This window comes from Oncorhynchus keta, unplaced genomic scaffold, assembly GCF_023373465.1.
Source record: "Oncorhynchus keta strain PuntledgeMale-10-30-2019 unplaced genomic scaffold, Oket_V2 Un_contig_16736_pilon_pilon, whole genome shotgun sequence".
NCBI lineage: Eukaryota > Metazoa > Chordata > Actinopteri > Salmoniformes > Salmonidae > Oncorhynchus > Oncorhynchus keta.
Window position 1 is genome coordinate 52,374 of NW_026280087.1, and position 25,631 is coordinate 78,004.

At 46.0% G+C, this 25,631-nt stretch overlaps 1 pseudogene; it reads right to left on the reverse strand.

The window, feature by feature from the left end:
• Positions 1–25,405, reverse strand: part of LOC127919462 (cullin-associated NEDD8-dissociated protein 1-like) — a 71,001-nt pseudogene extending 45,596 nt beyond the window's left edge.
• Between the last annotated feature and the right edge of the window lie 226 nt (positions 25,406–25,631).

The following is a 25,631-nucleotide window of genomic DNA, read 5'->3' on the forward strand; positions in this document are numbered from 1 at the left end:
TAATACACACTGACTAATACATACTAGAACTACCACTAGGATATATAGATATACCATGGACTAATACACACTGACTAATACACACTGACTAATACACACTGACTAATACACACTGACTAATACACACTGACTAATACACACTGACTAATACACACTGACTAATACACACTGACTAATACACACTGACTAATACACACTGACTAATACACACTGACTAATACATACTAGAACTACCACTAGGATATATAGATATACCATGGACTAATACACACTGACTAATACACACTGACTAATACACACTGACTAATACACACTGACTAATACACACTGACTAATACATACTGACTAATACATACTACAACTACCACTAGGAGATATATACATACTGACTAATACATACTGACTAATACATACTACAACTACCACTAGGAGATATATACATACATACTGACTAATACATACTGACTAATACATACTACAACTACCACTAGGAGATATATACATACATACTGACTAATACATACTGACTAATACATACTACCACTAGGAGATATATACAGACCACTGACTAATACATACTGACTAATACATACTACAACTACCACTAGGAGATATATACATACTACTGACTAATACATACTACAACTACCACTAGGAGATAGACATACCACTGACTAATACACACTGACTAATACACACTGACTAATACACACTGACTAATACACACTGACTAATACACACTGACTAATACACACTGACTAATACACACTGACTAATACACACAGACTAATACACACAGACTAATACATACTGACTAATACAAACTACAACTACCACTAGGAGATATATACATACTGACTAATACATACTGACTAATACACACTGACTAATACACACTGACTAATACATACTGACTAATACATACTGACTAATACAAACTACAACTACCACTAGGAGATATATACATACTGACTAATACATACTGACTAATACATACTGACTAATACAAACTACAACTACCACTAGGAGATATATACATACATACTGACTAATACATACTGACTAATACATACTACAACTACCACTAGGAGATATATACATACATACTGACTAATACATACTGACTAATACATACTACCACTAGGAGATATATACAGACCACTGACTAATACATACTGACTAATACATACTACAACTACCACTAGGAGATATATACATACTACTGACTAATACATACTACAACTACCACTAGGAGATAGACATACCACTGACTAATACACACTGACTAATACACACTGACTAATACATACTACCACTAGGAGATATATACAGACCACTGACTAATACATACTGACTAATACATACTACAACTACCACTAGGAGATAGACATACCACTGACTAATACACACTGACTAATACACACTGACTAATACACACTGACTAATACATACTACAACTACCACTAGGAGATAGACATACCACTGACTAATACACACTGACTAATACACACTGACTAATACATACTACAACTACCACTAGGAGATAGACATACCACTGACTAATACACACTGACTAATACACACTGACTAATACACACTGACTAATACACACTGACTAATACATACTACAAGATATATACATACTACTGACTAATACATACTGACTAATACATACTACTGACTAATACACACTACCACTAGGAGATATACATACTACTCTGTGTGTGTGTGTGTATTAACATAGGAGTATGACATTGGTGTGATGAATTACTACAGGTAACCAGGTAGTACCATTACTACATACAGGTAGTACCATTACTACATACAGGTAGTACCATTACTACATACAGGTAGTACCATTACTAGAGGTAACCAGGTAGTACCATTACTAGAGGTAACCAGGTAGTACCATTACTAGAGGTAACCAGGTAGTACCATTACTAGAGGTAACCAGGTAGTACCATTACTAGAGGTAACCAGGTAGTACCATTACTAGAGGTAACCAGGTAGTACCATTACTAGAGGTAACCAGGTAGTACCATTACTAGAGGTAACCAGGTAGTACCATTACTAGAGGTAACCAGGTAGTACCATTACTACAGGTAACCAGGTAGTACCATTACTACAGGTAACCAGGTAGTACCATTACTACAGGTAACCAGGTAGTACCATTACTACAGGTAACCAGGTAGTACCATTACTACAGGTAACCAGGTAGTACCATTACTACAGGTAACCAGGTAGTACCATTACTACAGGTAACCAGGTAGTACCATTACTACAGGTAACCAGGTAGTACCATTACTACAGGTAACCAGGTAGTACCATTACTACAGGTAACCAGGTAGTACCATTACTACAGGTAACCAGGTAGTACCATTACTACAGGTAACCAGGTAGTACCATTACTACAGGTAACCAGGTAGTACCATTACTACAGGTAACCAGGTAGTACCATTACTACAGGTAACCAGGTAGTACCATTACTACAGGTAACCAGGTAGTACCATTACTACAGGTAACCAGGTAGTACCATTAATACAGGTAACCAGGTAGTATCTTTAAGACCAGGCTAGTAGGGAACGTGCCAAAACAGCCCAAAAATGTGTATTCTTTAAATATCACACGGCACATATTTAGGATCCTTGGCTAAAAGAACATCATCCAGCATTGGCTTGTAGAGCTTAAGGTCTGGGTGGTGCCTCTCTCTCTCTGTGTGTTTTACCTGGTTCTGCAGCATGGTGAGTGGAGTCTCTCCCTGTTCCATGGCATCTGGGTCACACAGCCAGCTCTGAGCAGGACGTGTCTGCTTCAGCAACGACAGGTAGGCATGGAACACGTCAGCCTTCACGTTCTCCTCCCGCTCCTACAGTCAATACATCAGTCAATACATCAGTCTTCACGATCTCCTCCCGCTCCTACAGTCAATACACCAGTCAATACATCAGTCTTCACGTTCTCCTCCCGCTCCTACAATCAATACATCAGTCAATACATCAGCCTTCACGTTCTCCTCCCGCTCCTACAGTCAATACATCAGTCTTCACGATCTCCTCCCGCTCCTACAGTCAATACATCAGTCAATACATCAGTCTTCACGATCTCCTCCCGCTCCTACAGTCAATACATCAGTCAATACTTCAGTCTTCACGTTCTCCTCCCGCTCCTACAGTCAATACATCAGTCAATACTTCAGTCTTCACGTTCTCCTCCCACTCCTACAGTCAATGCCTCAGTCAATGCCTCAGTCAATGCCTCAGTCAATGCCTCAGTCAATGCCTCAGTCAATGCCTCAGTCAATGCCTCAGTCAATGCCTCAGTCAATGCCTCAGTCAATGCCTCAGTCAATGCCTCAGTCAATGCCTCAGTCAATGCCTCAGTCAATGCCTCAGTCAATACCTCAGTCAATACCTCAGTCAATACATCAGTCAATACATCAGTCTTCACGTTCTCCTCCCGCTCCTACAATCAATACATCAGTCAATACACCAGTCAATACTTCATCAGTCAATACATCAGTCAATACTTCAGCCTTCACGTTCTCCTCCCGCTCCTACAATCAATACATCAGTCAATACATCAGCCAATCAAATTGTATTGATAAAAGCCCTTTTTGTGAAAACTGTTGATATCAAAGTGCTTTTACTTTGTAGTAACCCGGCCTGCAAACAAACACAGATGCCGAACGGCTAGGTAAAACTCCACGGAAGATGTAGGCCTACACAGAGGTAGTGTGTGTGTGTCTGTGTGTGCGTGTCTGTGTGTGTGTGTGCGTGCGTGCGTGTCTGTGTGTGTCTGTGTCTGTGTGGTGTGTGTGTCTGCCTTGAAGCGGGCGATGAGCGCGGGCGACACGGTCCGGTAGAACTCCGGCAGCATCTCGTGGCGTGTGCTGACCACGGCGTCCAGACACTTGGCGGCCGCACGGCGAACCTTCCAGCTCATGTCGTCGTCGTCGCTGTACTCGTCATCACTTCCTGTAAAAAAAAAATGTTTTAAAAAGGGCAGAGGTCAGAGGTCAAAGGGTGGTGATAATGTGAGGTTAGATAATATCTGCTGCTAGACTGTGTTAAGTATTAGAACGGATGACAATAGTTACATTAGCTGGTAGAAAACACCAGCATCTCAAACACAGGTTACACACAGCACAGCTACTAGTCTAGAGAGACCCCTGACTACCACAGGTTACACACAGCACAGCTACTAGTCTAGAGAGACCCCTGACTACCACAGGTTACACACAGCACAGCTACTAGTCTAGAGAGACCCCTGACTACCACAGGTTACACACAGCACAGCTACTAGTCTAGAGAGACCCCCTGACTACCACAGGTTACACACAGCACAGCTACTAGTCTAGAGAGACCCCTGACTACCACAGGTTACACACAGCACAGCTACTAGTCTAGAGAGACCCCTGACTACCACAGGTTACACACAGCACAGCTACTAGTCTAGAGAGACCCCTGACTACCACAGGTTACACACAGCACAGCTACTAGTCTAGAGAGACCACCTGACTACCACAGGTTACACACAGCACAGCTACTAGTCTAGAGAGACCCCTGACTACCACAGGTTACACACAGCACAGCTACTAGTCTAGAGACTACCTGACTACCACAGGTTACACACAGCACAGCTACTAGTCTAGAGAGACCCCCTGACTACCACAGGTTACACACAGCACAGCTACTAGTCTAGAGAGACTACCTGACTACCACAGGTTACACACAGCACAGCTACTAGTCTAGAGAGACCACCTGACTACCACAGGTTACACACAGCACAGCTAATAGTCTAGAGAGACCACCTGACTACCACAGGTTACACACAGCACAGCTACTAGTCTAGAGAGACCCCTGACTACCACAGGTTACACACAGCACAGCTACTAGTCTAGAGAGACCACCTGACTACCACAGGTTACACACAGCACAGCTACTAGTCTAGAGAGACCACCTGACTACCACAGGTTACACACAGCACAGCTACTAGTCTAGAGAGACCATGTGACTCCACAGGTTACACACAGCACAGCTACTAGTCTAGAGAGACCACCTGACTACCACAGGTTACACACAGCACAGCTACTAGTCTAGAGAGACCCCCTGACTACCACAGGTTACACACAGCACAGCTACTAGTCTAGAGAGACCACCTGACTACCACAGGTTACACACAGAACAGCTACTAGTCTAGAGAGACCATGTGACTCCACAGGTTACACACAGCACAGCTACTAGTCTAGAGAGACCACCTGACTACCACAGGTTACACACAGCACAGCTACTAGTCTAGAGAGACCACCTGACTACCACAAACAATACTGTCATCACATGGTTGTTCCAGTGCCGAACCTCAAATCCTTCCAATGAGATTTGACCTGTGAAGTTTGACAGAGATACACTCAATCATCACAGACTAGGAGGCTAATCCCAACACTGTGCTGCCCTGGGCCTGATGAGACTAGACCCAACACTGTGCTGCCCTGGGCCTGATGAGACTAGACCCAACACTGTGCTGCCCTGGGCCTGATGAGACTAGACCCAACACTGTGCTGCCCTGGGCCTGATGAGACTAATCCCAACACTGTGCTGCCCTGGGCCTGATGAGACTAGACCCAACACTGTGCTGCCCTGGGCCTGATGAGACTAGTCCCAACACTGTGCTGCCCGGGGCCTGATGAAACTAGTCCCAACACTGTGCTGCCCTGGGCCTGATGAGACTAATCCAAACACTGTGCTGCCCTGGGCCTGATGAGACTAGACCCAACACTGTGCTGCCCTGGGCCTGATGAGACTAGACCCAACACTGTGCTGCCCTGGGCCTGATGAGACTAATCCCAACACTGTGCTGCCCTGGGCCTGATGAGACTAGTCCCAACACTGTGCTGCCCTGGGCCTGATGAGACTAGACCCAACACTGTGCTGCCCTGGGCCTGATGAGACTAGACCCAACACTGTGCTGCCCTGGGCCTGATGAGACTAGTCCCAACACTGTGCTGCCCTGGGCCTGATGAGACTAATCCCAACACTGTGCTGCCCTGGGCCTGATGAGACTAGACCCAACACTGTGCTGCCCTGGGCCTGATGAGACTAGACCCAACACTGTGCTGCCCTGGGCCTGATGAGACTAGACCCAACACTGTGCTGCCCTGGGCCTTATGAGACTAGACCCAACACTGTGCTGCCCGGGGCCTGATGAGACTAGTCCCAACACTGTGCTGCCCGGGGCCTGATGAGACTAGTCCCAACACTGTGCTGCCCTGGGCCTGATGAGACTAGTCCCAACACTGTGCTGCCCTGGGCCTGATGAGACTAGTCCCAACACTGTGCTGCCCTGGGCCTGATGAGACTAGTCCCAACACTGTGCTGCCCTGGGCCTGATGAGACTAGACCCAACACTGTGCTGCCCCGGGCCCGATGAGACTAGACCCAACACTGTGCTGCCCTGATGAGACTAGTCCCAACACTGTGCTGCCCTGGGCCTGATGAGACCAGACCCAACACTGTGCTGCCATGATGAGACTAGTCCCAACACTGTGCTGCCCTGGGCCTGATGAGACTAGACCCAACACTGTGCTGCCCTGGGCCCGATGAGACTAGACCCAACACTGTGCTGCCCTGATGAGACTAGACCCAACACTGTGCTGCCCTGATGAGACTAGACCCAGCACTGTGCTGCCCTGTTTACAAGCTTGCGACACACAGTCAGTCACTCAGCACCATTCATTATTAAAGGAAGCAGCCAATAGGAATAAGTAGGAATATGATTTATGGATGACTGGCAAACTGTGCTGAAGCTTAGTGCTGTAGAAGATACGAGCAACACTCCAGGCTCCAAAACACACTCGTTGTTGTCAAGAGCCACTTTATAAATGAAATACTTCAGCATTCTGGGAGCATACACTATGGTTGGTGGAGAGACACGACAACCAGAGAGAGAGTATACACTATGGTTGGTGGAGAGACACGACAACCAGAGAGAGAGCATACACTATGGTTGGTGGAGAGACACGACAACCAGAGAGAGAGCATACACTATGGTTGGTGGAGAGACACGACAACCAGAGAGAGAGTATACACTATGGTTGGTGGAGAGACACGACAACCAGAGAGAGAGCATACACTATGGTTGGTGGAGAGACACGACAACCAGAGAGAGAGCATACACTATGGTTGGTGGAGAGACACGACAACCAGAGAGAGCATACACTATGGTTGGTGGAGAGACACGACAACCAGAGAGAGAGTATACACTATGGTTGGTGGAGAGACACGACAACCAGAGAGAGAGCATACACTATGGTTGGTGGAGAGACACGACAACCAGAGAGAGAGCATACACTATGGTTGGCGGAGAGACACGACAACCAGAGAGAGAGCATACACTATGGTTGGTGGAGAGACACGACAACCAGAGAGAGAGCATACACTATGGTTGGTGGAGAGACACGACAACCAGAGAGAGCATACACTATGGTTGGTGGAGAGACACGACAACCAGAGAGAAAGCATACACTATGGTTGGAGAGCCACGACAACCTATACATGGTTGGTGGAAGACAGACAACCAGAGAGCATACACTATGGTTGGTGGAGAGACACGACAACCAGAGAGCCATACACTATGGTTGGTGGAGAGACATGACAACCAGAGAGCCATACACTATGGTTGGTGGAGAGACACGACAACCAGAGAGAGCATACACTATGGTTGGTGGAATGACAGGACAACCAGAGAGCCATCATACACTATGGTTGGTGGAGAGAGCCACGACAACCAGCTACACTAGTAGTTGGTGGAATGACAAGGACAGAGAGCCATCTCTATCAGCTATGGTAGGGTAATGACAAGGACAGAGAGCATACACTATGGTTGGTAGAGTACATGACAAGGACAGAGAGCATCACTATGGTTGGTAGAGGTAATGACAAGGACAGAGAGCCATCTCTATACACTATAGTGGAGGTACATGACAACCAGACAGAGAGCCATCACTATGGTTGGTAGAGGTAATGACAACCAGAGAGAGAGCCATACACTATGGTTGGTAGAGGTAATGACCAGACAGAGAGCCATACACTATGGTTGGTGGAGGTAATGACAACCAGAGAGCCATCTCATACACTATGGTTGGCAGAGGACAGAGAGCCATCTCTATCAGCTATAGTAGAGGTAATGACAAGACAGAGAGCCATACTCTATCAGCTATAGTAGAGGTAATGACAAGGACAGAGAGCCATCTCTATCAGCTATAGTAGAGGTAATGACAAGGACAGAGAGCCATCTATCACTATGGTTAGTAATGACAACCAGGAGAGAGCCATATCACTATGGTTGGCAGAGGTAATGATAAGGACTAGAGAGAGCCATCTCTATGGTTGGTAGAGGTAATGACAAGGACAGAGAGCCATCTCTACAGCTATAGTAGAGGTAATGACAAGGACAGAGAGCCATCATATCAGCTATAGTGGTAATGATGAGGACAGAGAGCCATCTATCAGCTATAGTAGAGTAATGACAAGGACAGAGAGCCATCACTATCAGCTATAGTAGAGGTAATGACAAGGACAGAGAGCCATCTCTATCAGCTATAGTGGTAATGACAAGGACAGAGAGCCATCTCTACAGCTATAGTAGAGGTAATGATAAGACAGAGAGCCATCTCTATCAGCTTAGTAGAGGTAATGACAACCAGACAGAGAGCCATACTCTATGGTTCAGCTATAGTAGAGGTAATGACAAGGACAGAGAGCCATCTCTATCAGCTATAGTAGAGGTAATGATACCAGGACAGAGAGCCATCTCTACAGCTATGGTTGGTAATGACAAGGACAGAGAGCCATCTCTATCAGCTGGTAGTAGAGGTAATGACAAGGACAGAGAGCCATCTCTATCAGCTATAGTAGAGGTAATGACAAGGACAGAGAGCCATCTCTATCAGCTATAGTAGAGGTAATGACAAGGACAGAGAGCCATCTCTATCAGCTATAGTAGAGGTAATGATAAGGACAGAGAGCCATCTCTATCAGCTATGGTGGAGGACAGAGAGTAATCAGCCATGATAAGGACAGAGAGCCATCTCTATCAGCTATAGTAGAGGTAATGATACAGGACAGAGAGCCATCTCTATCAGCTATAGTAGAGGTAATGACAAGGACAGAGAGCCATCTCTATCAGCTATAGTAGAGGTAATGACAAGGACAGAGAGCCATCTCTATCAGCTATAGTAGAGGTAATGACAAGGACAGAGAGCCATCTCTATCAGCTATAGTAGAGGTAATGACAAGGACAGAGAGCCAAGGCTATAGTAGAGTAAGACAAGGACAGAGAGCCATCTCTATCAGCTATAGTAGAGGTAATGACAAGGACAGAGAGCCATCTCTATCAGCTATAGTAGAGGTAATGACAAGGACAGAGAGCCATCTCTATCAGCTATAGTAGAGGTAATGACAAGGACAGAGAGCCATCTATCAGCTATAGTAGAGGTAATGACAAGGACAGAGAGCCATCTCTATCAGCTATAGTAGAGGTAATGACAAGGACAGAGAGCCATCTCTATCAGCTATAGTAGAGGTAATGACAAGGACAGAGAGCCATCTCTATCAGCTATAGTAGAGGTAATGACAAGGACAGAGAGCCATCTCTATCAGCTATAGTAGAGGTAATGACAAGGACAGAGAGCCATCTCTATCAGCTATAGTAGAGGTAATGACAAGGACAGAGAGCCATCTCTATCAGCTATAGTAGAGGTAATGACAAGGACAGAGAGCCATCTCTATCAGCTATAGTAGAGGTAATGACAAGGACAGAGAGCCATCTCTATCAGCTATAGTAGAGGTAATGACAAGGACAGAGAGCCATCTCTATCAGCTATAGTAGAGGTAATGACAAGGACAGAGAGCCATCTCTATCAGCTATAGTAGAGGTAATGACAAGGACAGAGAGCCATCTCTATCAGCTATAGTAGAGGTAATGACAAGGACAGAGAGCCATCTCTATCAGCTATAGTAGAGGTAATGACAAGGACAGAGAGCCATCTCTATCAGCTATAGTAGAGGTAATGACAAGGACAGAGAGCCATCTCTATCAGCTATAGTAGAGGTAATGACAAGGACAGAGAGCCATCTCTATCAGCTATAGTAGAGGTAATGATAAGGACAGAGAGCCATCTCTATCAGCTATAGTAGAGGTAATGACAAGGACAGAGAGCCATCTCTATCAGCTATAGTAGAGGTAATGACAAGGACAGAGAGCCATCTCTATCAGCTATAGTAGAGGTAATGACAAGGACAGAGAGCCATCTCTATCAGCTATAGTAGAGGTAATGACAAGGACAGAGAGCCATCTCTATCAGCTATAGTAGAGGTAATGACAAGGACAGAGAGCCATCTCTATCAGCTATAGTAGAGGTAATGATAAGGACAGAGAGCCATCTCTATCAGCTATAGTAGAGGTAATGACAAGGACAGAGAGCCTTCTCTATCAGCTATAGTAGAGGTAATGATAAGGACAGAGAGCCATCTCTATCAGCTATAGTAGAGGTAATGACAAGGACAGAGAGCCTTCTCTATCAGCTATAGTAGAGGTAATGACAAGGACAGAGAGCCATCTCTATCAGCTATAGTAGAGGTAATGACAAGGACAGAGAGCCATCTCTATCAGCTATAGTAGAGGTAATGACAAGGACAGAGAGCCTTCTCTATCAGCTATAGTAGAGGTAATGACAAGGACAGAGAGCCATCTCTATCAGCTATAGTAGAGGTAATGACAAGGACAGAGAGCCTTCTCTATCAGCTATAGTAGAGGTAATGACAAGGACAGAGAGCCATCTCTATCAGCTATAGTAGAGGTAATGACAAGGACAGAGAGCCATCTCTATCAGCTATAGTAGAGGTAATGACAAGGACAGAGAGCCATCTCTATCAGCTATAGTAGAGGTAATGATAAGGACAGAGAGCCATCTCTATCAGCTATAGTAGAGGTAATGACAAGGACAGAGAGCCTTCTCTATCAGCTATAGTAGAGGTAATGACAAGGACAGAGAGCCATCTCTATCAGCTATAGTAGAGGTAATGACAAGGACAGAGAGCCATCTCTATCAGCTATAGTAGAGGTAATGACAAGGACAGAGAGCCATCTCTATCAGCTATAGTAGAGGTAATGATAAGGACAGAGAGCCATCTCTATCAGCTATAGTAGATGTAATGACAAGGACAGAGAGCCTTCTCTATCAGCTATAGTAGATGTAATGACAAGGACAGAGAGCCATCTCTATCAGCTATAGTAGAGGTAATGATGAGGACAGAGAGCCTTCTCTATCAGCTATAGTAGAGGTAATGACAAGGACAGAGAGCCATCTCTATCAGCTATAGTAGAGGTAATGACAAGGACAGAGAGCCATCTCTATCAGCTATAGTAGAGGTAATGACAAGGACAGAGAGCCTTCTCTATCAGCTATAGTAGAGGTAATGATAAGGACAGAGAGCCATCTCTATCAGCTATAGTAGAGGTAATGACAAGGACAGAGAGCCTTCTCTATCAGCTATAGTAGAGGTAATGACAAGGACAGAGAGCCATCTCTATCAGCTATAGTAGAGGTAATGATAAGGACAGAGAGCCATCTCTATCAGCTATAGTAGAGGTAATAACAAGGACAGAGAGCCTTCTCTATCAGCTATAGTAGAGGTAATGACAAGGACAGAGAGCCATCTCTATCAGCTATAGTAGAGGTAATGATAAGGACAGAGAGCCATCTCTATCAGCTATAGTAGAGGTAATGACAAGGACAGAGAGCCATCTCTATCAGCTATAGTAGAGGTAATGATAAGGACAGAGAGCCATCTCTATCAGCTATAGTAGAGGTAATGACAAGGACAGAGAGCCATCTCTATCAGCTATAGTAGAGGTAATGATAAGGACAGAGAGCCATCTCTATCAGCTATAGTAGAGGTAATGATAAGGACAGAGAGCCTTCTCTATCAGCTATAGTAGAGGTAATGACAAGGACAGAGAGCCATCTCTATCAGCTATAGTAGAGGTAATGACAAGGACAGAGAGCCATCTCTATCAGCTATAGTAGAGGTAATGATAAGGACAGAGAGCCTTCTCTATCAGCTATAGTAGAGGTAATGACAAGGACAGAGAGCCATCTCTATCAGCTATAGTAGAGGTAATGACAAGGACAGAGAGCCTTCTCTATCAGCTATAGTAGAGGTAATGACAAGGACAGAGAGCCATCTCTATCAGCTATAGTAGAGGTAATGACAAGGACAGAGAGCCATCTCTATCAGCTATAGTAGAGGTAATGATAAGGACAGAGAGCCATCTCTATCAGCTATAGTAGAGGTAATGACAAGGACAGAGAGCCTTCTCTATCAGCTATAGTAGAGGTAATGACAAGGACAGAGAGCCTTCTCTATCAGCTATAGTAGAGGTAATGACAAGGACAGAGAGCCATCTCTATCAGCTATAGTAGAGGTAATAACAAGGACAGAGAGCCATCTCTATCAGCTATAGTAGAGGTAATGATAAGGACAGAGAGCCATCTCTATCAGCTATAGTAGAGGTAATGACAAGGACAGAGAGCCATCTCTATCAGCTATAGTAGAGGTAATGACAAGGACAGAGAGCCATCTCTATCAGCTATAGTAGAGGTAATGACAAGGACAGAGAGCCATCTCTATCAGCTATAGTAGAGGTAATGATAAGGACAGAGAGCCATCTCTATCAGCTATAGTAGAGGTAATGACAAGGACAGAGAGCCATCTCTATCAGCTATAGTAGAGGTAATGATAAGGACAGAGAGCCATCTCTATCAGCTATAGTAGAGGTAATGACAAGGACAGAGAGCCATCTCTATCAGCTATAGTAGAGGTAATGACAAGGACAGAGAGCCATCTCTATCAGCTATAGTAGAGGTAATGATAAGGACAGAGAGCCATCTCTATCAGCTATAGTAGAGGTAATGATAAGGACAGAGAGCCTTCTCTATCAGCTATAGTAGAGGTAATGACAAGGACAGAGAGCCTTCTCTATCAGCTATAGTAGAGGTAATGACAAGGACAGAGAGCCATCTCTATCAGCTATAGTAGAGGTAATGATAAGGACAGAGAGCCATCTCTATCAGCTATAGTAGAGGTAATGACAAGGACAGAGAGCCTTCTCTATCAGCTATAGTAGAGGTAATGACAAGGACAGAGAGCCATCTCTATCAGCTATAGTAGAGGTAATGACAAGGACAGAGAGCCATCTCTATCAGCTATAGTAGAGGTAATGATAAGGACAGAGAGCCATCTCTATCAGCTATAGTAGAGGTAATGACAAGGACAGAGAGCCATCTCTATCAGCTATAGTAGAGGTAATGACAAGGACAGAGAGCCATCTCTATCAGCTATAGTAGAGGTAATGACAAGGACAGAGAGCCATCTCTATCAGCTATAGTAGAGGTAATGATAAGGACAGAGAGCCTTCTCTATCAGCTATAGTAGAGGTAATGATAAGGACAGAGAGCCATCTCTATCAGCTATAGTAGAGGTAATGATAAGGACAGAGAGCCATCTCTATCAGCTATAGTAGAGGTAATGATAAGGACAGAGAGCCATCTCTATCAGCTATAGTAGAGGTAATGACAAGGACAGAGAGCCATCTCTATCAGCTATAGTAGAGGTAATGACAAGGACAGAGAGCCATCTCTATCAGCTATAGTAGAGGTAATGACAAGGACAGAGAGCCATCTCTATCAGCTATAGTAGAGGTAATGACAAGGACAGAGAGCCATCTCTATCAGCTATAGTAGAGGTAATGATAAGGACAGAGAGCCATCTCTATCAGCTATAGTAGAGGTAATGATAAGGACAGAGAGCCATCTCTATCAGCTATAGTAGAGGTAATGACAAGGACAGAGAGCCATCTCTATCAGCTATAGTAGAGGTAATGATAAGGACAGAGAGCCATCTCTATCAGCTATAGTAGAGGTAATGACAAGGACAGAGAGCCTTCTCTATCAGCTATAGTAGAGGTAATGATAAGGACAGAGAGCCATCTCTATCAGCTATAGTAGAGGTAATGACAAGGACAGAGAGCCATCTCTATCAGCTATAGTAGAGGTAATGATAAGGACAGAGAGCCATCTCTATCAGCTATAGTAGAGGTAATGATAAGGACAGAGAGCCATCTCTATCAGCTATAGTAGAGGTAATGACAAGGACAGAGAGCCATCTCTATCAGCTATAGTAGAGGTAATGATAAGGACAGAGAGCCATCTCTATCAGCTATAGTAGAGGTAATGACAAGGACAGAGAGCCATCTCTATCAGCTATAGTAGAGGTAATGACAAGGACAGAGAGCCTTCTCTATCAGCTATAGTAGAGGTAATGACAAGGACAGAGAGCCATCTCTATCAGCTATAGTAGAGGTAATGACAAGGACAGAGAGCCATCTATCAGCTATAGTAGAGGTAATGATAAGGACAGAGAGCCATCTCTATCAGCTATAGTAGAGGTAATGACAAGGACAGAGAGCCTTCTCTATCAGCTATAGTAGAGGTAATGACAAGGACAGAGAGCCATCTCTATCAGCTATAGTAGAGGTAATGATAAGGACAGAGAGCCATCTCTATCAGCTATAGTAGAGGTAATGACAAGGACAGAGAGCCATCTCTATCAGCTATAGTAGAGGTAATGACAAGGACAGAGAGCCATCTATCAGCTATAGTAGAGGTAATGACAAGGACAGAGAGCCATCTCTATCAGCTATAGTAGAGGTAATGACAAGGACAGAGAGCCATCTCTATCAGCTATAGTAGAGGTAATGACAAGGACAGAGAGCCATCTATCAGCTATAGTAGAGGTAATGACAAGGACAGAGAGCCATCTATCAGCTATAGTAGAGGTAATGACAAGGACAGAGAGCCATCTCTATCAGCTATAGTAGAGGTAATGACAAGGACAGAGAGCCATCTCTATCAGCTATAGTAGAGGTAATGACAAGGACAGAGAGCCATCTCTATCAGCTATAGTAGAGGTAATGACAAGGACAGAGAGCCTTCTCTATCAGCTATAGTAGAGGTAATGACAAGGACAGAGAGCCATCTCTATCAGCTATAGTAGAGGTAATGACAAGGACAGAGAGCCATCTCTATCAGCTATAGTAGAGGTAATGACAAGGACAGAGAGCCTTCTCTATCAGCTATAGTAGAGGTAATGACAAGGACAGAGAGCCATCTCTATCAGCTATAGTAGAGGTAATGACAAGGACAGAGAGCCATCTCTATCAGCTATAGTAGAGGTAATGACAAGGACAGAGAGCCATCTCTATCAGCTATAGTAGAGGTAATGATAAGGACAGAGAGCCATCTATCAGCTATAGTAGAGGTAATGACAAGGACAGAGAGCCATCTCTATCAGCTATAGTAGAGGTAATGACAAGGACAGAGAGCCATCTCTATCAGCTATAGTAGAGGTAATGACAAGGACAGAGAGCCATCTCTATCAGCTATAGTAGAGGTAATGATAAGGACAGAGAGCCTTCTCTATCAGCTATAGTAGAGGTAATGACAAGGACAGAGAGCCTTCTCTATCAGCTATAGTAGAGGTAATGACAAGGACAGAGAGCCATCTCTATCAGCTATAGTAGAGGTAATGACAAGGACAGAGAGCCATCTCTATCAGCTATAGTAGAGGTAATGACAAGGACAGAGAGCCATCTCTATCAGCTATAGTAGAGGTAATGACAAGGACAGAGAGCCATCTCTATCAGCTATAGTAGAGGTAATGACAAGGACAGAGAGCCATCTCTATCAGCTATAGTAGAGGTAATGACAAGGACAGAGAGCCATCTCTATCAGCTATAGTAGAGGTAATGACAAGGACAGAGAGCCTTCTCTATCAGCTATAGTAGAGGTAATGACAAGGACAGAGAGCCATCTCTATCAGCTATAGTAGAGGTAATGACAAGGACAGACAGCCTTCTATCAGCTATAGTAGAGGTAATGATAAGGACAGAGAGCCATCTCTATCAGCTATAGTAGAGGTAATGACAAGGACAGAGAGCCATCTCTAACAGCTATAGTAGAGGTAATGATAAGGACAGAGAGCCATCTCTATCAGATGTAGTAGAGGTAATGACAAGGACAGAGAGCCTTCTCTATCAGCTATAGTAGAGGTAATGATAAGGACAGAGAGCCATCTCTATCAGCTATAGTAGAGGTAATGATAAGGACAGAGAGCCATCTCTATCAGCTATAGTAGAGGTAATGACAAGGACAGAGAGCCATCTCTATCAGCTATAGTAGAGGTAATGATAAGGACAGAGAGCCATCTCTATCAGCTATAGTAGAGGTAATGACAAGGACAGAGAGCCATCTCTATCAGCTATAGTAGAGGTAATGATAAGGACAGAGAGCCATCTCTATCAGCTATAGTAGAGGTAATGACAAGGACAGAGAGCCATCTCTATCAGCTATAGTAGAGGTAATGATAAGGACAGAGAGCCATCTCTATCAGCTATAGTAGAGGTAATGACAAGGACAGAGAGCCATCTCTATCAGCTATAGTAGAGGTAATGACAAGGACAGAGAGCCATCTCTATCAGCTATAGTAGAGGTAATGACAAGGACAGAGAGCCTTCTCTATCAGCTATAGTAGAGGTAATGACAAGGACAGAGAGCCATCTCTATCAGCTATAGTAGAGGTAATGACAAGGACAGAGAGCCATCTCTATCAGCTATAGTAGAGGTAATGACAAGGACAGAGAGCCATCTCTATCAGCTATAGTAGAGGTAATGACAAGGACAGAGAGCCATCTCTATCAGCTATAGTAGAGGTAATGACAAGGACAGAGAGCCATCTCTATCAGCTATAGTAGAGGTAATGACAAGGACAGAGAGCCATCTCTATCAGCTATAGTAGAGGTAATGATAAGGACAGAGAGCCATCTCTATCAGCTATAGTAGAGGTAATGACAAGGACAGAGAGCCATCTCTATCAGCTATAGTAGAGGTAATGACAAGGACAGAGAGCCATCTCTATCAGCTATAGTAGAGGTAATGACAAGGACAGAGAGCCATCTCTATCAGCTATAGTAGAGGTAATGATAAGGACAGAGAGCCATCTCTATCAGCTATAGTAGAGGTAATAACAAGGACAGAGAGCCATCTCTATCAGCTATAGTAGAGGTAATGATAAGGACAGAGAGCCATCTCTATCAGCTATAGTAGAGGTAATGACAAGGACAGAGAGCCATCTCTATCAGCTATAGTAGAGGTAATAACAAGGACAGAGAGCCATCTCTATCAGCTATAGTAGAGGTAATGATAAGGACAGAGAGCCTTCTCTATCAGCTATAGTAGAGGTAATAACAAGGACAGAGAGCCATCTCTATCAGCTATAGTAGAGGTAATGACAAGGACAGAGAGCCATCTCTATCAGCTATAGTAGAGGTAATGATAAGGACAGAGAGCCATCTCTATCAGCTATAGTAGAGGTAATGACAAGGACAGAGAGCCATCTCTATCAGCTATAGTAGAGGTAATGACAAGGACAGAGAGCCATCTCTATCAGCTATAGTAGAGGTAATGACAAGGACAGAGAGCCTTCTCTATCAGCTATAGTAGAGGTAATGACAAGGACAGAGAGCCATCTCTATCAGCTATAGTAGAGGTAATGACAAGGACAGAGAGCCATCTCTATCAGCTATAGTAGAGGTAATGACAAGGACAGAGAGCCATCTCTATCAGCTATAGTAGAGGTAATGACAAGGACAGAGAGCCATCTCTATCAGCTATAGTAGAGGTAATGACAAGGACAGAGAGCCATCTCTATCAGCTATAGTAGAGGTAATGACAAGGACAGAGAGCCATCTCTATCAGCTATAGTAGAGGTAATGACAAGGACAGAGAGCCATCTCTATCAGCTATAGTAGAGGTAATGATAAGGACAGAGAGCCATCTCTATCAGCTATAGTAGAGGTAATGATAAGGACAGAGAGCCATCTCTATCAGCTATAGTAGAGGTAATGACAAGGACAGAGAGCCATCTCTATCAGCTATAGTAGAGGTAATGACAAGGACAGAGAGCCATCTCTATCAGCTATAGTAGAGGTAATGACAAGGACAGAGAGCCATCTCTATCAGCTATAGTAGAGGTAATGATAAGGACAGAGAGCCATCTCTATCAGCTATAGTAGAGGTAATGACAAGGACAGAGAGCCATCTCTATCAGCTATAGTAGAGGTAATGACAAGGACAGAGAGCCATCTCTATCAGCTATAGTAGAGGTAATGATAAGGACAGAGAGCCATCTCTATCAGCTATAGTAGAGGTAATGATAAGGACAGAGAGCCATCTCTATCAGCTATAGTAGAGGTAATGACAAGGACAGAGAGCCATCTCTATCAGCTATAGTAGAGGTAATGATAAGGACAGAGAGCCATCTCTATCAGCTATAGTAGAGGTAATGACAAGGACAGAGAGCCATCTCTATCAGCTATAGTAGAGGTAATGACAAGGACAGAGAGCCATCTCTATCAGCTATAGTAGAGGTAATGACAAGGACAGAGAGCCATCTCTATCAGCTATAGTAGAGGTAATGACAAGGACAGAGAGCCATCTCTAACAGCTATAGTAGAGGTAATGATAAGGACAGAGAGCCATCTCTATCAGCTATAGTAGAGGTAATGACAAGGACAGAGAGCCATCTCTATCAGCTATAGTAGAGGTAATGACAAGGACAGAGAGCCATCTCTATCAGCTATAGTAGAGGTAATGATAAGGACAGAGAGCCATCTCTATCAGCTATAGTAGAGGTAATGATAAGGACAGAGAGCCATCTCTATCAGCTATAGTAGAGGTAATGACAAGGACAGAGAGCCATCTCTATCAGCTATAGTAGAGGTAATGACAAGGACAGAGAGCCATCTCTATCAGCTATAGTAGAGGTAATGACAAGGACAGAGAGCCATCTCTATCAGCTATAGTAGATGTAATGACAAGGACAGAGAGCCATCTCTATCAGCTATAGTAGAGGTAATGATAAGGACAGAGAGCCATCTCTATCAGCTATAGTAGAGGTAATGACAAGGACAGAGAGCCATCTCTATCAGCTATAGTAGAGGTAATGATAAGGACAGAGAGCCATCTCTATCAGCTATAGTAGAGGTAATGATAAGGACAGAGAGCCATCTATCAGCTATAGTAGAGGTAATGACAAGGACAGAGAGCCATCTCTATCAGCTATAGTAGAGGTAATGATAAGGACAGAGAGCCATCTCTATCAGCTATAGTAGAGGTAATGATAAGGACAGAGAGCCATCTCTATCAGCTATAGTAGAGGTAATGACAAGGACAGAGAGCCTTCTCTATCAGCTATAGTAGAGGTAATGATAAGGACAGAGAGCCATCTCTATCAGCTATAGTAGAGGTAATGACAAGGACAGAGAGCCATCTCTATCAGCTATAGTAGAGGTAATGATAAGGACAGAGAGCCATCTCTATCAGCTATAGTAGAGGTAATGACAAGGACAGAGAGCCATCTCTATCAGCTATAGTAGAGGTAATGACAAGGACAGAGAGCCATCTCTATCAGCTATAGTAGAGGTAATGATAAGGACAGAGAGCCATCTCTATCAGCTATAGTAGAGGTAATGATAAGGACAGAGAGCCATCTCTATCAGCTATAGTAGAGGTAATGACAAGGACAGAGAGCCATCTCTATCAGCTATAGTAGAGGTAATGACAAGGACAGAGAGCCATCTCTATCAGCTATAGTAGAGGTAATGATAAGGACAGAGAGCCATCTCTATCAGCTATAGTAGAGGTAATGATAAGGACAGAGAGCCATCTCTATCAGCTATAGTAGAGGTAATGACAAGGACAGAGAGCCATCTCTATCAGCTATAGTAGAGGTAATGACAAGGACAGAGAGCCATCTCTATCAGCTATAGTAGAGGTAATGATAAGGACAGAGAGCCATCTCTATCAGCTATAGTAGAGGTAATGACAAGGACAGAGAGCCATCTCTATCAGCTATAGTAGAGGTAATGATAAGGACAGAGAGCCATCTCTATCAGCTATAGTAGAGGTAATGATAAGGACAGAGAGCCATCTCTATCAGCTATAGTAGAGGTAATGACAAGGACAGAGAGCCATCTCTATCAGCTATAGTAGAGGTAATGACAAGGACAGAGAGCCATCTCTATCAGCTATAGTAGAGGTAATGATAAGGACAGAGAGCCATCTCTATCAGCTATAGTAGAGGTAATGATAAGGACAGAGAGCCTTCTCTATCAGCTATAGTAGAGGTAATGATAAGGACAGAGAGCCATCTCTATCAGCTATAGTAGAGGTAATGACAAGGACAGAGAGCCATCTCTATCAGCTATAGTAGAGGTAATGACAAGGACAGAGAGCCATCTCTATCAGCTATAGTAGAGGTAATGATAAGGACAGAGAGCCATCTCTATCAGCTATAGTAGAGGTAATGATAAGGACAGAGAGCCATCTATCAGCTATAGTAGAGGTAATGACAAGGACAGAGAGCCATCTCTATCAGCTATAGTAGAGGTAATGATAAGGACAGAGAGCCATCTCTATCAGCTATAGTAGAGGTAATGACAAGGACAGAGAGCCATCTCTATCAGCTATAGTAGAGGTAATGATAAGGACAGAGAGCCATCTCTATCAGCTATAGTAGAGGTAATGACAAGGACAGAGAGCCATCTCTATCAGCTATAGTAGAGGTAATGACAAGGACAGAGAGCCATCTCTATCAGCTATAGTAGAGGTAATGATAAGGACAGAGAGCCATCTCTATCAGCTATAGTAGAGGTAATGACAAGGACAGAGAGCCATCTCTATCAGCTATAGTAGAGGTAATGACAAGGACAGAGAGCCATCTCTATCAGCTATAGTAGAGGTAATGACAAGGACAGAGAGCCATCTCTATCAGCTATAGTAGAGGTAATAACAAGGACAGAGAGCCATCTCTATCAGCTATAGTAGAGGTAATGACAAGGACAGAGAGCCTTCTCTATCAGCTATAGTAGAGGTAATGACAAGGACAGAGAGCCATCTCTATCAGCTATAGTAGAGGTAATGATAAGGACAGAGAGCCATCTCTATCAGCTATAGTAGAGGTAATGACAAGGACAGAGAGCCATCTCTATCAGCTATAGTAGAGGTAATGACAAGGACAGAGAGCCATCTCTATCAGCTATAGTAGAGGTAATAACAAGGACAGAGAGCCATCTCTATCAGCTATAGTAGAGGTAATGACAAGGACAGAGAGCCATCTCTATCAGCTATAGTAGAGGTAATGACAAGGACAGAGAGCCATCTCTATCAGCTATAGTAGAGGTAATGATAAGGACAGAGAGCCATCTCTATCAGCTATAGTAGAGGTAAGACGAGGACAGAGAGCCATCTCTATCAGCTATAGTAGAGGTAATGACAAGGACAGAGAGCCATCTCTATCAGCTATAGTAGAGGTAATGATAAGGACAGAGAGCCATCTCTATCAGCTATAGTAGAGGTAATGACAGGAAGCCTGCTGAAAGCAGCTACCATTACCTGCTCCAATAGCAGTCCTCCATTCAGACTGTAGATAACATTCAGTCTCATAACAAGGCAGGGACACGGAGAGACGGAGGGAGGGAGGGGAGACAGAGAGAGAGGATCAGAGAGAGAGAGACAGAGGGGAGACAGAGAGACAGAGAGACAGAGAGAGACAGAGGGGAGTAGAGGAGACATGACAGAGAGACAGAGGGGAGACAGAGAGATCAGCTATAGTAGACAGAAGAGATAACAGACAGAGAGCGACATCTATCAGCTACAGTAGAGTAATAACAGAGGACAGAGAGCCAGAGGGGATCAGCTATAGAGGAGAGGAAAGGAGACAGAGGGAGATCTATCAGCTATAGTAGAGACAGAGGGGAGAGGACAGAGGAGAGCCATCTAGGAGGGATAGTAGAGGTAATAACAAGGACAAGGACAGAGAGACAGAGTAGAGGTAGGGAGAGCGACAGAGGAGGGAGGGATCAGACAGAGGGGTAGAGGGATAACAGAGGGAGGGAGGGAGAGAGCCATCTCTATCAGCTACAGAGTAGAGGAAAGACAGAGGACAGAGGGAGCCTTCTCGATCAGATAGGAGAGGTAATGACAGAGGACAGAGGGAGCCATCTCGACAGAGGGAGGAGGGAGAGAGCGACAGAGGGGAGGACAGAGAGAGACATCTCTATCAGCTATAGGAGGGAGGGAGAATGACAGAGGGAGGGGGGAGAGAGCCAGAGGGAGGGATCAGCTATAGTAGAGGGAGGGATAAGGACAGAGAGGGAGGGAGAGAGCGACAGGGATAGAGGGAGAGAGCGACAGAGGGAAGGCAGAGAGCGACAGCAGTCCGATTCAGGGAGGAGAGAGCGACAGAGGAGAGGAGGAGAGAGCAAGGACAGAGAGGGAGGGAGAGAGCGACAGAGGGAGGGAGGGAGAGAGGACAGAGGAGGGAGGGAGAGATGACAGAGCGACAGAGGGGGAGGAGTGAGCGACAGAGGGAGGGAGGGAGAGAGCGACAGAGGAGGAGGGAGAGAGACAGAGGAGGGAGAGAGCGACAGAGGGAGAGGGAGAGAGACAGAGGGAGGAGAGAGAGAGACAGAGGGGAGAGGGAGGGAGGGAGAGACAGAGAGGGAGGGAGGAGAGAGAGACAGAGGGAGGGAGGAGAGGGGGAGAGAGACAGAGGGAGGGAGGGAGGGAGAGAGGACAGAGAGGGAGGAGAGAGACAGAGGGAGAGGGAGGGAGGGAGAGAGACAGAGGGAGAGGGAGGGAGAGAGACAGAGGGAGAGGGAGGGAGAGAGACAGAGGGGAGGGCAGGGAGAGAGACAGAGGGGAGAGAGAGAGGAGAGAGAGACAGAGGGAGGAGAGAGACAGAGGGAGGGAGGAGAGAGAGAGAGACAGAGGGAGGGAGACAGAGGGGAGACAGAGGAGGGAGGGAGAGAGAGACAGAGGGGGAGAGGCAGAGAGAGAGACAGGGGAGGGGAGACAGAGGCAGGGGAGAGACAGACAGAGACGGCAGGAGGAGAGACAGACAGGGAGGGAGACAGAGACAGAGTCAGGAGAGAGACAGAGAGCAGGGAGAGAGACAGAGAGAGAGCAGAGAGAGAGAGACAGAGAGAGAGAGAGACAGGGAGAGAGAGACAGAGAGAGACAGAGGGAGAGACAGAGGCAGGAGAGAGAGAGGGAGACAGAGGCAGGGGAGAGACAGAGGGAGAGAGACAGAGGGGAGACAGAGGCAGGGAGAGAGACAGAGGCAGGGAGGAGACACAGAGGCAGGGAGAGAGACAGAGGCAGAGAGAGAGACAGAGGCAGGAGAGAGACAGACAGAGGCAGGAGAGAGAGACAGAGGCAGGGAGAGAGACAGAGGCAGGAGAGAGAGACAGAGGAGGGGAGAGAGACAGAGGCAGGGGAGAGAGACAGACAGAGGCAGGGAGAGAGAGACAGAGAGGGAGGGAGACAGAGGCAGGAGAGAGACAGAGGCAGGGAGGAGACAGAGGCAGGAGAGAGACAGAGGAGACAGAGACAGGAGGAGAGAGAGACAGAGGCAGGGGAGAGACATTAGGGAGAGAGGGAGGGGAGAGGGAGAGAGACAGAGGCAGGCAGGGAGAGAGACAGAGGGGAGATTGGCAGGGAGAGAGGCTGAGACAGAGGCAGGGAGAGAGACAGAGGCAGGAGAGAGGAGGAGAGAGGGAGAGGGAGAGAGACAGAGGCAGGGAGAGAGAGAGAGGAGAGAGAGACAGAGGCAGGAGAGAGGGAGGAGAGCAGGAGAGAGACAGAGGCAGGGAGAGAGAGCAGGCTGAGAGTGCAGAGCAGGGAGCTGAGGCAGGCTGGGGCAGGGGAGCAGACAGAGAGCTCCTGAAAATGGAGAGACTGAGACAGAGGCAGGGAGAGAGAGAGGGAGAGTTCTAGACAGAGGCAGGAGAGAGGGAGAGAGGAGAGAGGGAGAGCTGAGGGAGAGAGACAGAGGCCAGAGAGGAGGGAGAGAGAGAGGGAAGAGCAGACAGAGGCAGGAGAGAGGGAGAGAGGACAGTCTGAGGGAGAGAGGGAGAGAGACAGAGGCAGGGAGCAGGAGGGAGAGAGGAGAGAGGGAGAGAGACAGAGGCAGGGAGCAGGAGGAGAGAGAGAGACAGAGGCTGGAGAACAGGGAGAGCAGGGGAGTAGCTGAGAGACAGGCTGAGAGCAGGAGGGAGAGAGACAGAGCAGGGAGAGAGGGAGAGAGCAGGCTGAGAGTAGGCTGAGAGTAGGCTGAGAGCAGGAGAGAGTAGGCTGAGAGGGCAGGACAGAGAGAGCAGGAGGGAGAGCAGGCTGAGACAGGCTGAGAGCAGGCTGAGAGACAGAGCTGACAGAGGCAGGAGAGAGAGACAGGGGAGACAGGCTGAGAGAGAGAGACAGAGGGGAGACAGAGGCAGGGAGAGAGAGACAGAGGGACAGCAGGAGAGAGGCTGAGAGCAGGCTGAGAGACAGAGGGGAGACAGAGGCAGGGAGAGAGAGACAGAGGACAGAGGAGAGCAGGACAGAGGGAGACAGAGGCAGGGAGAGCAGGCTGAGAGCAGGGGCTGAGAGAGAGAGAGACAGAGGCTGAGAGCAGGCTGAGAGACAGAGGGGAGACTGAGAGCAGGACAGAGGGCAGAGGCAGGAGAGAGAGAGCAGAGGGAGACAGAGGCAGGCTGAGAGACAGAGGGGAGTAGGGGCTGAGAGACAGAGGGGACAGAGCAGGGAGAGAGAGACAGAGGCTGAGAGCAGAGCTGAGAGCAGAGGGGAGACAGGGGCAGGGAGAGAGGCAGAGAGACAGAGAGAGAGAGGCTGAGAGACAGGCTGAGAGCAATATTTAGTCCATTATTCTCTGATTTCACAGGCTGACGCAGGCTGCCAAGCAACAGGCTGGCTGAGCTCTTACAGTCATAGGCTGAGTGTCAGGCAGTGGGAGCAACTGGGGCTTAGAACAGGCTGAAAATGGAAGACACATTTAATAGATAGAACTAGGCTCTCAGAGGCAGATAGCTGAAGAGATGAGTCCTGTAGGCTGAAGTGATGAAGAGTCATAGATCGAGCATATATATAGAGTCTGGACTGAGGACCAGACACACACGTATCTCCTGAAGTGACTGAGAGTCCTATATGCTTTACAAGTGGAGGAGGTTATTATTAGAGATGCAGGCTGATACCTTTCTTGATTGTCCCTGAGGGGATGTAAATAAAGTTGTAAAAACCTGATAGCAGGCTGAGAGCAGGCTGAGAGCAGCTGAGAGCAGGCTGAGAGCAGGCTGAGAGCAGGCTGAGAGTAGGCTGAGAACAGGCTGAGATAGGCTGAGAGCAGGCTGAGAGAGGCTGAGAGCAGGCTGAGAGCAGGCTGAGAGCAGGCTGAGAGCAGGCTGAGAGCAGGCTGAGAGTTAGGCTGAGAGATATACAGGCTGAGTAGCTACAGGATGAGAGTTATACAGAGCAGGCTAGTAGCTACTGAGAGCAGGCTGATGTAGGCTGAGAGCAGGCTGAGCTACAGGATGTAGAGTTATACAAGCATAGCTAGTAGCTGATGTAGATATACAGGCATGAGAGCTAGTAGCTACAGGATGTAGAGCAGGCTATA